A 6,000-nucleotide genomic window follows, 5' to 3' on the forward strand; every position below is an offset into this window, starting at 1 on the left:
CATTGAACCCTCAAAGTGGAAACTGATAAACCCAAGCTAGCAACATTTCCCTGCAAATACTGCATAATCACAAAGTGACTTGCCACTGAAGGATCCACCTGTTTCCTCAAACACCAAAAGGAAAAGGCCCTCCAATGTCTGTCATAAGAATGCAGAGTAGGCAATCTATGTGAAGCCTGCAAAGTCACTGCCAGCTGCTCAGGACCCCCCAGATCAGTGAAGCCTCGCCATTCAACCTCCATGCCATCAAATGTAATTTCCTCAAGGACCCCAGAGGAAGGATTGGAAAGACAAGAGGAGATGGTAGCACCGGAAGAATCCACTCCAGATTGCTCCTTAACAACTGCAGTAGAGGGAACCAATTTGCTTGAGGCCAACGCTTAGCCACCAAAATCACCAGTGCCTTCTCTCTCCTGCCTCTCACCAGAAAAGCCCTGACCAACTGAAAGGGTGGGAAGGCATAAATCAGCTGATGAGGCCAAAGACAAGTCAACCCGTCCACCGCCCAAGCCAGAGGACATCGATTCCGGGAACAAAACGTCTTTACTTTCACATTCCCCGGTAGAGCAAGCAGGTTTATCACTCCACCACAGAGAACAGAGACAGGCATAGGGAAAAATCCTTGGAGGATGGAATTTCTCTGCTCAGCAGATCTGCCCGGACATTGTCCACCCCGAATGTACAGGGTCTGTAGAGATAGAACAGAAACCTGAGATCACAAAATTTTTTCCAAAGCAATCAAATGCAGAGACCTAAAGCTGGTAGCCCCTGCCTGTTGACAGAAGCCTTCGCCACCAGATTGTCCGTTTGTACCAGCACTGCATTCCCCCGCAGGGGCACCTGATAATGAACCAGAGTCAGAAGAACAGTTTTCGACCCCTGCCAAATCCAGGGCCTCCAAGACTCCCAAAGAGACAAAAACCCTCAAACCTGCTCTGACCCCAACCAAGCCCCACCACCGGGAGAGACTGGTGTCTGTTGTAATGATCACCGGATAAGACGGGGAGATCCCCTTGACTAAATCTTCCCACTCCATCCACCACAACAGTTCCCTGTTGACAGGAGCTACCATCGAGATATGTTCCTGAAGACTGAAAGTCCCTGCAGACCAAAGGGAGAGAATCCAGTTGACTAGACTGTGCAGGTGAAATCTTGCCCAAGGGACCAGGAACACAGTTGATGCCAAGTGGCCCTGTACCTGCAACCACTCCAAAGCATGGGGAACAGCCTGAGCCAAAAAAGACAGACAGAACCTGATCCTGCAGGCTGACCAACCTTCTCTCTGACAATGTCACCAACCCCCTAAGAGTCAGAAAACATGCCCCAATGAACACCATGTACTGGGACGGATTAAAGCTGACTTTTCCCAGTATATCAAAAATCTGTGCTCTTGCAGGGCCTGCAATACTCTTGTCACATGAACCCCCAACTGGAACTCACTTGTGGCCTGACCCAAGATATCATCCAAATAAGAATGCACAAATACGTCCTCTGCATGAAGAATAGCCATCAGTGGTGCCAGAAACTTTGTAAACACCCAGGAGGAAATCTTGAGCCCAAAGGGAAGAACACAAAACTGGAAATGCTCACCCCCTATCGTAAATCACAGACACTTTTCAATCAATCAATCAGCGCACTACTCACCCGTGAGGGTCTCAAGGCAATGAAGGGGGGCTGCTACTTCTCGAACAGCCATGTCTTGAGATGTCTCCTCAAGGTAAGGAGGTCATTGGTCTGACGCAGGTGGGTGGGAAGAGTGTTCCACGTCTTGGCGGCGAGGTGCGACAATGATCTGCCACCGGTGGTTGTTCTGCGGATGCGTGGGACAGTGGCGAGGGCAAGGTTGGCGAAGCGAAGCTGTCGGGTCGGGGTGTAGAAGGAGACACGTCTGTTGAGGTATTATGGCCCGGTGTTGCGCAGTGCCTTGTGAGCATGGGTGGGGAGTTTGAAGGTGATTCTCTTGTTGACGGGGAGCCAATGCAGGTCTTTCAGGTGGGCTGTGATTTGGCAGTGGCGGGGGATGTCCAGGATGAGGCGTGCAGAGACGTTCTGAATGCGTTGCAGTCTTTTCTGCAGTTTGCCCGTGGTTCCTGCGTAGAGAACATTACCGTAGTCCAGTTTGCTGCTGATGAGGACTTGGTGACTGTTCTTCTGGTTTCAGTGGGGATCCTTTTGTAGATCATCAGAAGCATGCGGAGGGTGTTGAAGCAGGAGGAGTAGATGGCGTTGACTTGCTGGCTCATAGATAGTGAAGAGTCAAGGATGAATCCCAGGTTGCGTGCAGGTCGGTGGGTGTCAGTGCGGTTCCCAGTGTGGCAGGCCACCAGGAGTCGTCCCATGCGGAGTGGGTGGAGCTGAAGATGAGGACCTCAGTCTTGTTGGAATTCATTTTCAGGTAGCTGTTCTTCATCAATTCGGTGATGGCCTTCATTCCTTCGTGGAGGGTGGTCTTGGCGATGTCCTTGGTGAGGGAGAGGATCTGAGATGATGTTGAGGTTGTGAGATCGGGTGATGTCCCCATTTATGGGGAGATTGTATTAGATACCTGAAGAAGAGGTGGCGGGGACAATACTTTGCTACATCTTTCTTGGGTTATACCAATGGAGCTCTGATTTGGGTTGTCCCGGGGATCCCGTTCAGATCAACATGAGTTTCTCAGGATGTTCATAGGCGCTAAGTTATCCTAGAGGGTGCCCTTGATGCACATGATCTCTGCCTCATAAATGTGTATGCACCCAATACTGATGATGGAGACTTTATTGGTGCAGTACTGAAGCGGCACATTCTCTGGACGTGGAGGTCATCCTGGCAGGTGAACTCAACTATGCCTTAAATGGCCGCTTGCATAGATCCCCCCATTTAAATGTTAAGCCTAGCAAGACTGCGGCTCTTTTACAGGTGCAGAAAAGTCACAAGTTAATTGATATATCTCACCAGCGTCACCCTCACACACACACTTATTCTTGTTATACCCCAGCAAAAGATACTCACAGCCACTTGGACTATTTCTTTATACATGCTGCTGCTGCACATAGAGTAGTAGATATAAAATACTTGGCCAGATACATTTCGAATCATTCTCCACTCCTGATAGCATACTCATTGCAAAGACAAACACCAAAGGTACCCCTGTGACGCCCTGACAGACCCAGCTTTTAGGGATACATTATCGAAGGCACTAACGCAATGCTTTGAAAAAAATTGGGATACTGCACTAAGCAGGGCCATCAAGGTGGTGATCCGGGGGTGGGGAGCTGGTGACCACAGTCAGTGTAAGATGTACTCTGAAGAGATGCTTGACCCGACAGGAAACTGAGCTTGAAAAGTTAAAGAACTTACTCTCCACAAACTGGACTGCTTAAAAAGACTGGGACAGACAACAGCAACACAATGGCCCTCATTACAACATTGGCGGTATTAATCGCCTACCACCACGGCGACGGCAGCTAACATACCATCGCCATGGCTACCAGCCGCATTATGACTGTAGGCAGAATTCCGCCAGAAGGCTGGTGGAATTCCGTCGATGGTCATGGCGGCGGACGGCAGTAAGAAGGCGCTGCTGCCAGCAAAACAACGCCAACCGCATCATGTTCCATGATATGGCCTGGTGGTGTTTTGCTGGAGGACGCTGCTGCTGGCAGCAGCGCCGTGTTCTGTCTCCTACCGCAGGACCCCCTGTAAGAAGGTAACGGGTTCTCTGACAGGAGAGGGGGTGGGGGTGTTGTGTGTGTGTGTGTGACTGTCTAAATGCATGTGTAATGCGTGTGTGCATGAGTGGGTGTGAGTGTACGTGCATGTTGTGTCGTGAGATTGCATGTGTGCCTGGATGTATGTTCGTGAGTGTTGCTGTGAGTGTGTATGAATGTTTAAATGCATGCTTGAATGTGTGTATGCGTGTGTGTATGGGTGTATATGTGTGTGCATGTATGTGTGTAAATGTGCAGAGGGTCGGGACAGGAAGGGGGAGTGTTCTGGGGAGGGGGCGGGGGAGACCCCTATCATTGCCAGGGAAGGAATTCCCTGGCACTGATAGTGCCTATCGCAAAGATTTCAGTGGCGGTACCAAAACCACTGAAACCATGGCGGTGGGCGACGTCATAATGCCATGGGTAGCCTAGTGACAGCCGCCGGGCTGGAGACTGAAGTCTCCAGCTCGGCGGTCGTTACCACCATGGCGGTCAGTGTGGTACATTGGCGGTTTGGCTTTGGCCAAACCCCCCAATGCCATAATGGTGAAGGTAGGTACCGCCAGCCTTTTGGCAGTAATACCTCCACTATTCCACCAACCGCCAGGGTTGTAATGAGGGCCAATGTATGTGAACTGTGGGACCAAATGGAAAAATATAATAGGAGTACTGAAAGGACCCATTGGTATCTAGATGGTGGCAAATCAGGGAGGTTGCAACCTAACCCGTCAATAAGAGATGGGAGAGGACGAGAGGTCCATATGCAGCAGGCCGTCAACAATATATTTGCAGACCATTTGCATGGGTTTACGCTGCACCACGAGCTGACGAGAGGGCTTAGGAACTGTCTGCCTATTTGAGAGGGCTGCTGCTGTCAAGCCTGGCCCCGGAAGACCTCGAGTCACTGGAGGCCCCAATAAATAAACAGAAACTGTAGGGTGCGGTGAAGGCTTTAAAAACCGGCAAATCACCAGGAAGCGATAGAATTTCTGCAGAATAGTACAGAATTTTCCCAGAAGCCTTTCTAGATAAACTATTGATGGTGTAAGCTGAAGCTTTCAAAAAGCGAGAACCTCCACAGTTGATGAGGGTGGCCCTAATAACAGTTATCCAAAACTAAGGCAAAGACCCCATGGAGACGGGATCATATCAACCCCTCTCTTTGTTGAATGTTGATCGCAATCTCGTTAGCCATGTGCTGGCGGCACATGTTCTTCCATATCTCCCGCGACTGATAAATGAAGATCAATCAGGCTTTATCCCGCAGATAAAAACTTTACGCAACTTGCGTCAGCTCGACCATATTATGCACGCACCAGGATTAAATGACAATCAATATGCTCTTGCTTTTTTGGATATTGAGCAACCCTTTGATTCCGTGAGATGGGAGTATATTTGGCAGGTACTCAGCAAGCTGGGATTGGGACCCTACTTTATAAACTGGGTTAAATTGCTCTATACAAACCCACAGGCAAGAGTACGCACAGGATGCTATGTCTCAGCTGAGATAGTATTACAACGATGCATCTGACAGGGCTGCCCACCATCCCCCTTGATTTTCACCACTACGATGCAGCCTTTGGCTTGTAGACTTTGACAGACCCTCAGGGGCTGGGGTATAACAGTAGGAAATGTGGAGTATATAGTATCACTGTATACAGATGATGCCATGATCTACTTGCTGCAACCAGACATATTGGTCCTGATATTGCTAAATGTGATGAGTGAATTCAGGGAGTTCTCAGGACTCCGGATTTACGTGACTAAGTCAGTCTGAGTCTCGCTGGGTTGGCTCGTGGGACAACCTTTACAACAACTGCCTGAGTTGGGTTTACCCTGGACAGTAGATACAGTTAGGTACCTGGGCATTCACATCGCACATAGCGAGAGAAAGTTTTATAAGTATAATATGGGGCGCATACTTATTGGTTCACTACCCTCACTCTGGTTCTGGAATACACTGCAACTGTCATTGATGGGGAACATAGCACTCATAAAAATGGCGGTGTTGCCGAAATGCTTATACGTCATGCAGCAAAACAAATAAGAAATAAAGGAAGACTACGGTGAATAATAATCAACCAAGTTATCCATTGTGACGACTCAAATTAGACACCACTCTTTTGATGTATCCATATCATCAACATATTACTCAAAATCTTAACAAACGTACAAGCTATTGGAATATGTGCATAGAGTATCTGTGATAAACTGACTTAGTAATGTGACAAAGACTTATAAAGTGATGTGTATTATCATTTACATGGGAGCTACAGGGATGGGAATGGGTGGGATGGGGTGCTGGTTATGC

The sequence above is a fragment of the Pleurodeles waltl genome, chromosome 7 (genome assembly GCF_031143425.1).
Source record: "Pleurodeles waltl isolate 20211129_DDA chromosome 7, aPleWal1.hap1.20221129, whole genome shotgun sequence".
In the NCBI taxonomy this organism is placed as follows: Eukaryota; Metazoa; Chordata; class Amphibia; order Caudata; family Salamandridae; genus Pleurodeles; species Pleurodeles waltl.